Raw genomic sequence first — 9,052 nt, 5'->3', positions numbered from 1 at the left:
GATACCTCTGATCAACATCCAGTGAGAACCCAGTGCATGCTGATGGCTATCTAAGGGAACTTGGAAGTGTGTCTTCTGAGCCTTCCCCACTAGACATACGAGCGAGCTTGGGTTGAGTACTGTCTCTGCTAATACCTTGATGGCAAGATACCCTGAGTCAATGACATCCAGCTAAGCTGAAACCTGACTTGACCCACAGAAACTGAGATAATCAATGTTTACTGTTTTAAGCTGCCACATTTTGAGGGTAATTTGATTCATAGCCATAAATGATGAATACACTTGCCCTCATTGTTTATATTTAACTATTTACACTAGACCTAAGGAGGACACGTTTTGGAGTACAGTGGATACAAGAAGAAATGTGAACAGTATGGCTGTTCCTCAAAATATTAAACTTGGAATTAAACATGGAATTAAAATATGATATAAGAATTCCACTTCTGGGTATATATACCTAAAATATATATACCCATATATTCCATTTCTGGGTATATATTCCACTTCTGGGTATATGGACCTAAAAGAATAAAAAATCAGGGATTCAGAGGCTGAGTGATGAGGCCCAGCTCCCTGAAAGAACAGTAACCTACCCCTGTGGGTCATCATCACGCCCTCCGACCTGGCCAGGAAGATGCAGCCAAAAAGAAGGAGGCTGCCCAAGCTGGACAGTGGTGCAGAAAAAGGGCATGAAGAAAAAGGAGATACTGTCACAGAACCACAGGTGGCAGAGGAGAAAATGAGGCACATGGCAGAGAGACCACAGAAGTGGATTTGCTTACCAGGGACTTTGAGATGAAAACAGCTGCAGCTTGAGCTGTCACTGGTGTCCTGGCCTCTCTCCCCAAAGTACTGATGTTCACATTGTCAACCTCTCATTCACCTTTCACGGTCAAGAGCTGCTCAGTGACACCAAACTAGAATTAAACTGAGGCTGTCCTTATGGTCTCATTGGCTTAAATGGAATTGGAAAGTCCATGCTGCTCTCTGCTATTGGGAAGCATGAAGTGTCCATCCCTGAGCATCTGGACATTTACCATCTGAGCTGAGAGATGCCTCCTAGTGACAAGACACCCTTGCAGTGTGTGAGGGACTCTGACACAGAGCGGGCCATGCTAGAGAGGAAAACAGAGCGGCTGGTTCGTGAGGATGCAGTGTGAGAAGCTCATGGAACTCTATGAGCATCTGGAGGAGCTGGATGCCGATGAGACAGAGATGAGGGCTTCAAGAGTCTTGCACAAACTGGGTTTCACACCTGCCATGCAGCCCAAGAAGCTAAAACACTTCAGTGGGGGCTGGAGGATGAGGGTTGCCCTGGCCAGAGCCCTCTTTATTTGGCCCTTCATGCTGCTCCTTGATGAGCTCACTTCTAAAAACTTTTAAGTGCATCTTGGTCCTCGTCTCCCATTCACAGGATTTTCTGAATGGTGTCTGTCCAAACATAATTCACATGCACAGAAATTGAAGTATTATATGAGTAATTATGATCAGTATGTGAAGAGGTGGCTAGAACTGGTGGAGAACCAGATGAAGGTTTCTCTGGGAGCAAGACCAGATTGGACACATGAAGAACTACATTGAGAGGTTTGCTCATCACAGTGACAAGCTGCCCTGGCAGGCCCAGAGCAAGGAGAAGATGCTACAGAAAATGATGGCATCAGGACTGACAGAGAGGGTTGCGAGCGACAACCTCATTTGTCATTTTATTTCCCACCATGTGGCAAGATCTCTCTACCCTTCATCATGGTGCAAAATGTGAGCTTTAAGTATACAAAAGATGGGTCTTGCATCTACAGTAATCTAGAATTTGGAATTGACCTTGACACACAAGTAGCTCTGGTAGGGCCCAAAGGAGCAGGAAAGTCAACTCTTCTGAAGTTGCTAACTGGAAAGCTACTACCCACAGATGGCAGGATCTGAAAACACTTACATGTCAAGATAGAGCATTACCGTCAGCATCTACAAGAGCAGCTAGACTTAGATTTCTCACCTTTGGAGCACATGAAGTGCTATCCAGAGATCAAGGAGAAGGAAGGATTAGGAAGATCACTGGGCGATATGGTCTCATTGGGAAACAACAGGTGAGCCCAATCCAGAACTTGTCAGACGAGCAGAAGTGCTGAGTGTGTCTGGCCTGGCTGGCCTGGAAGAGCCCCACATGCTCTTCCTGGATGAGCCACCAATCATCTGGATATTAAGACTATCGATGCCCTGGCAGATGGCATCAATGAGTTTGAGAATGGTATGATGCTGGTCAGCCATAACTCATACAGCAGGTTGCACAGGAAATTTTGGTCTGTAAGAAGCAGACAATCACCAAGTGGCTTGGAGAAATCCTGGCTTACAAGGAGCACCTCAAGTTCAAGCTGGTGGATGAGGAGCCCCAACTCACCAAGAGAACCCACAACGTGTGAGCCCTCTGCCTGGGCCTGGGTCAGGAGCTCCATCTGGGAACTAACAGCTGCCACTCTGGCCAGCTGCTCAGGAGAGGACCCTGGGGCTGCACTCCTGCATTGCTGCAATACCTAGCCTCTCTGCTGACCATCAGCTTACCTTAGATGCACCCTCTTTCTACAGCTGGACGGTACATGTACATTTCCTGTCCTCCTTCCAGTTACATCTGTCCATGTCTGGACTTGGCTGGCTGTTCCCTCCAGCCCCTTGCAGATTACCTTACTCTGAATGTGATACAGTCAAAGGCAACCGTGAGTTAGCCAAAGGGTCCAAATCCTGGATTTGACCCACGGAGGAGCTTACAATCCGCGTGTTCTGGGTTTTGGTGATGTTGGAGGAAAACCCCCCAGCCCACCGCCCCTATTCCTTTTTTTATTCTGGTTTGGAGCTCGGGACCAGGATCTTCATCCCGGTCAGTTTTTAAATAATTATTTAACAGCGTAACTTTTAGACCTGCATGACATCTACAAAGTGCCCAATAAAGAAAGAGGAAGCCATGGTCCCGCAAAAAAAGTGAGTCCAAAGGAAAAACTGTGAGTATAAATATACTGGTTAAAGGGACTCAAACAGTTATATTTATAGCAGCATCATTCACAATAGCTAAAAGGTGGAAACAACCCAAGTATCCATAGATGGATAAACAGATAAACAAAATGTGGTTTGTGTATGCAATAAAATATTATTCAACCTTAAGAAGAAGGGAATTCTGACCATATGTTACAACATGGATGAAACTTGATAACATTCTGCTAAGTGAATTAATCATACAAATACTGTATAATTTCCCTTACATGAGGTCCCTAGAGTAGTGAACTTAATAGAATCAGAAAGTCAAATGGTATTTGCTGTGGGTTTGGAGAAGTGGGTAATGGGGAAGTGTTGTTTCACAGGTGTGGGGTTTCAGTTGGGAGGATAAAAAGAATTCTGGAGGTAGTGGTGGTTGCACCACGTGAATGTACTTAATGTCACTGAACTGTACACTTACACATGGTTAAAATGTATATATGTGGGCCAGGTGCGGTGGCTCACACCTGTAATCCCAGCACTTTGGGAGGCCGAGGCGGGTGGATCACGTGGTCAAGAGAGAGAGACCATCCTGGTCAACATGGTGAAACCCCATCTGTACTAAAAATACAAAAAATTAGCTGGGCATGGTGGTGCATGCCTGTAATCCCAGCTACTCAGGAGGCTGAGGCAGGAGAATTGCCTGAATCCAGGAAGTACAGGTTGTGGTGAGCTGAGATCACGCCATTGTACTCCAGCCTGGGTAAGAAGAGTGAAACTCCGTCTCAAAAAAAAATGTACATATATATGTACATATATATGTACATATATATGTATTGTATATACATATTTAAGGCTGAGTTTTGCTGTTTGTTGCCCAGACTGGAGTGCAGTGGTGCATCTTGGCTCACTGCAACCTCTGCCTTCTGGGTTCAAGCAATCCTCTTGCCACAGCTTCCCAAGCAGCTGGGATTATAGGTGTGTGCCACCACGCCAAGCTAATTTTTTTTTTTTTTTGTCTTTTTAGTAGAGACAGAGTTTTGCTATGTTGGCCAGGCTGGTCTCGAACTCCTGACCTTAAGTAATCTGCCCACCACGGCCTCCCAAAGTGCTGGGAGGCACGAGTCACCGCACCTGGCCATGTATATTTTTTCATAGTAAAAAATAAAATATATGTGTACAGAAAAAGAAAGAACGAATGTAAAAGAACACTCTTACCGTACTCCCACACTTTCCCTAAGCTCAGACAATTGAGGGTAACTGAGTAAATGTCAAAGTTTGGGTGAGTTAAAATCACAAGCGTAGTCAAGGTGTGAGGTCAGTGCTCTTGGTGGTGAAGGGAGGCATTGGTGATGCTTCTCCACCCCACAGATAATCAAGAAGGGTCAGAGTTGCTTGAAAGCACAAAGTAATAAAATCTAATTCAGCAGAAAAAGAAAAAGAAAGAAAAGATAACAGAGCTTCCAAGCCAGTGTGGACGTTGTAGATATCAAGCGAGACAAGGTAATAGACAGAGTGTGGAGTCTGGGAAACCTGGCATAGCCTTGATTGGTCGCTGATGCGGTGGCGATGTGTGAAACCAGGGATTGTTTAGAAATTGTCCTGGTCCACATTATTAGAGGAGGTTGTGTGGGTGGGGTTTTCGGGGTTAGGTTGTTCATGGCACTTCACAAAAAGCTGAATCTATTCTATCATCCAGCTAGTCAAGAGACAGAATGAGAGGTGAGGATTTAGAGCCAGACTGAGAAAAAACATTCAGGCAGAGAACACATGGATACATATTTCTGAGTAAATGTATAAGGCCTTCGTTTTTACACCTACAGGTAGGATTTAGAGGACAAAGGTAACCCAAAGCGTATCAGGCTGTCAGATGAAGCCTCCCTGCTGAGTCCCCCTGCACGGAAAACTAGAATATGAATCTGCCTTGTTGTATCACACAGGAGGCTCGGGCATGGCATATCACTCTCTCACTCTAGGGATGAAAGCCTCTAAGTCCTAGTGTCACTTTTTCAGACTCTAGGTTTTTTGATTTCCTCAACATGTGAATAAATTGTGAAGGGGACTTAATACAATCGAAAGGTTAAATTATGACTTATTTCTCAGGGGTTTTGGTTCCGAAAGTTGCCTTACTCAGTGGTGGTGAATGCAGAGCGAGGTGATGGCAGGGTCTAGGAAGAAGCTTCTAACAGTGCTCACCGGTGGCTCAGTGAAGGCTCAGGGTCACATAAAAACGCACTCTTACACTGTTCTGAAGGGTAGCAAAAGAGAAAAAAAGCTAAGTGGGAGATCATAGTGGAGACGGGACCAAAGGTAGAAGCATTGTGCCTGCTCTGTCAATGACCTGCTTCCTTTTATCATTTACACTTCACATTTGAGTGTTATTTATATCTTTGACTACTGACATTTCAATTATTAATAAATGTTTGGTTTAGATCATATCAGCTTAATTGTGAAGTGAGGCGGATCATAAACTTGCTATCTTTGTCCTTTGAATATTATTGGGTTATACAGGACACTGCAGTTGATCACAAGGATACACAGATGATTAATTTAAACTTTTTTTTTCCTTCAGCGGCCTGAAATTAAGTGGCAGGAAGTAAACATTAGTCTTGCAACATGATCTATAGGATAACAGAGGTCTGGCAAGGCTGCAGAGAAGAGGGAGTACTTGTGAGGGCTAGAAGTCTTCCTAGGAAAGGTAGATGTCTTGAATTGTTCTACTCTCTGGAGACGCAGGAAAATGTGAGAGGGCCCGAAGCAGCCAGGCAGATGGTTATTTTATTTTACTTTTTAATTTTGTATGAGATGGAGTTTTACTCTTGTTGCCTAGGCTGGAGTGCAATGTAGTGCAATGGTGCAGTCTTGGCTCACTGAAACCTCCACCTCCCAGGTTCAAGGGATTCTCCTGCCTCGGCCTCCCGAGTAGCTACAGGCATGCACCACCATGCCAGGCTAATTTTGTATTTTTAGTAGAGACGGGGTTTCACCATGTTGGCCAGGCTGGTCTCAAACGTCCAACCTCATGTGATCCGCCAGCCTCATCCTCCCAAAGTGCTGGGCTTACAGGTGTGACACACCATGCCCGACCCAGGCAGTTGTTTAAAAACTGCTGCAGGCCTGGATTTGAATAGGAAAGGGAGGTATAGCCCGACCCTCCTGGGTTGAGTGACCCTGGCCATGATTCTCTATAGACAATGGGACACTAGTGATAGAAATGAGATGATCAAATTTATGTATATTTTTGGAGTTGAAAATCATAAAAAGGAATTGTATAAGGAAAGTTATAAATCATATTAATTTCTTGAATTATGTGAACCTGCTTCCTTCAGTTTCTCTGTCTCCTTCCACATTTTGTGAGGTCAACAGTGATTACTCAGATGGAGAGAATTCTCACCCACCTCACCACCTACCTGCCCCAACCCTAACCTGGGGAGAAAATAGAAGATCTCAGTGGAATTAGAATTCAAGAGTTTAAACAAACAATCAATATTTCTGTAAAATTTTCTTAATGTCACTATAATATTATTTAAAAAATATTGTTGGTGATCTTTTTATCTGAGACACAAAATTGATCATTGTGGATCTTATATATTTCCAAACCAGAAGAAAGGGAAAAAAAATCTTTCTTTAGAATTTGAAATTCCCTCTCTTTTGTTTTAGTATCTTTTTCCTTCCTCCTGAATATTATATATGCTATTTCTTTTATTTTAATTACTTTTTAACTTATTTTTAACTATAATTCATTACTTTTTAATTACTTTTGAAATGTTATCAAATTAATGGTGATATGGTGAAAGTTTTATTATGAAAAGAATAACCAGAAAAAAATATAAAAATAATATTTCATAGATAATGAAAGACAAAGTGTTGTGTGCTTGGATTCCTTTCTTAAGCATATGTATACATATTTATCTATATATATGCACCAGTTTGGTTCTATTAAATGTGTATTATCCATTGAATTATTACAAAAATAAATACTTATATTAGGAAATGGGGAACGAGACAACAATTACCATACCATGAGCAAAAGTAATATAATCACCAAGGTAAAAATAGCTTGAAATCTTGTAACATGAGGATTTGTTTCATAATGAGCCTGAAAAACATTACTTACAACTAAATATTTTGAATGATTTGATAGGGTGCTCTGTCCTTCTTACTTTGGAATTTGTTCCTGAGAATATTGTGTATGAAAGTTTGAGGAGAAAATCTGAAAAGTCCTCCCTAAGCTCTGGTAAAGAAATATTTTGTGAAATCAGCAAGGAGCAACTGAAATAGCAAAACAACAAAAGACCACGAAAACGAAAAGCAAGAACAAACTAAAATACTAGTCATAGCTGAATTACTTTAAGCTGAAGTATAAATTATTATTTTTCTATAAGATAATATATTTTTCTTGCTGGAAATTATGAGTTTTGTAGGACTACTGCTTTCTGTTCCTATTATCTATTTATTAGACAATGGGTTTTGGAGTGAGTACCATGTACATGTCACTATACATAGGTGCCCTTATAGAGCTATTACTTTTACTTTTAATTACTTTTGAAAAGAATTATTATTATTATTATTTAACTGAATTTTTTATTGCATTTTAGGTTTTGGGGTACATGTGAAGAGCATGCAAGATTGTTGCATAGAAACAGAACAGAGGCCTTGAGGCAACACCACACATCTACAATCATCTGATCTTTGACAAACCTGACGAAAACAAGCAATGGAGAAAGGATTCCCTGTTTAATAAATGGTGTTGAGAAAACTGGCTAGCCATGTGCAGAAAGCAGAAACTGGACCCCTTCCTGACACCTTACACTAAAATTAACTCCAGATGGATTAAAGACTTAAACATAAGACCTAACACCGTAAAAACCCTAGAAGAAAACCTAGGCAATACCATTCAGGACATAGGCATAGGCAAGGACTTCATGACCAAAACACCAAAAGCATTGGCAACAAAAGCCAAAATAGACAAAAGAATTATTTTTAATTATAGTTCATTACTTTTATTTTTAATAAAAATCAAAATTTTTATTTTTATTTTTAAAATAAAAATATGTTTACTATGTTTTGGTCTGTTGAATAGAGGACACAGATCAGAAAATAGTAAATTAGAAATGAAATAAGAACTAGAAATCTTCCACTGGAGACAGCAATGAGGAAGTTGCTGTGGTAGGAGCTGCTTTTTTAAAGTATTAGTTATTGTGATGGCTTGAAGAAAGAGCGGTGGAGAGATTTTGGAGACAGACTCTAGATGTTTTCATTAAGTTTTGCTGTGAAGGTTGAAGATGAATGGGGTGTGATATGGTTTGGCTCTGTATCTCCACCCAAATCTCATCATGGGGAATTGTAATCCTCACATGTGGAGGGGGAACTTGGCGGGAGGTGATTGGAACATGAGGATGGTTTCACCCATGCTGTTCTCATGACAGTAAGTGAGTTCTCATGATGATTTTCAAAGTGTTTGGCAGTCCCCCCTTCACTCTCTCTCTCTCCTGTTGCTTTGTGAAGAAGGAGCCTGTTTCTGCTTCACCTTCTACTATAATTGTAAGTTTTCTGGGGCCTCCTCAGCCATCTGGAACTGTGAGTCAATTAAACCTCTTTTGTTTATAAATTTCACAGTCTCACATAGTATCATTATAGCAGTGTCAACATGAACTAATACAGTGTGGCAGCCTATTAAGGGCTTAAGGGTGAAGGGAAGACTTTTACTTCAAGTTCACATGCTAAACAGAGAGAATCAGGTGGAAAGAGAGGGTTGAAGATACAGGAGAAGCAATCACAATATACAGTAATATACTTAGGTATGGAAGCAGACAGGTGAAACTCATGGGCTTGCAAGGATAGGAATTATCTACAACTGGAACTTCAAGTAAAGAATGGATTGAGCATCCTTTGCAGTTCTATTTGACGTAAGACTAGTTGAAGCAGGAGGAAGGCTTTTCTCACCATGTTATTTGCTTCTCTACTCAGTTTTCTGTAATGTGGAGTTTGAAAAAGCAAAAATAGCTAAGCTAGGGACCATGTTAGTCACAGACTTTAATAAAGGGTATCACAGCTGGTTCTAGAATAATTACTTACAAAAACAAAAAATACA

General features: G+C 41.3%; 1 pseudogene; it reads left to right on the top strand.

Moving 5' to 3' along the window:
• Positions 1-634: 634 nt before the first annotated feature.
• LOC108315066 lies at positions 635-2,414 on the top strand (annotated as a pseudogene).
• The last annotated feature ends 6,638 nt before the right edge of the window (positions 2,415-9,052 follow it).

The sequence above is a fragment of the Cebus imitator genome, unplaced genomic scaffold (genome assembly GCF_001604975.1).
Source record: "Cebus imitator isolate Cc_AM_T3 unplaced genomic scaffold, Cebus_imitator-1.0 Scaffold168, whole genome shotgun sequence".
In the NCBI taxonomy this organism is placed as follows: Eukaryota; Metazoa; Chordata; class Mammalia; order Primates; family Cebidae; genus Cebus; species Cebus imitator.
The sequence above is the reverse complement of the archived record's forward strand: the minus strand, read 5'-3'. Positions and strand labels throughout refer to the sequence as shown.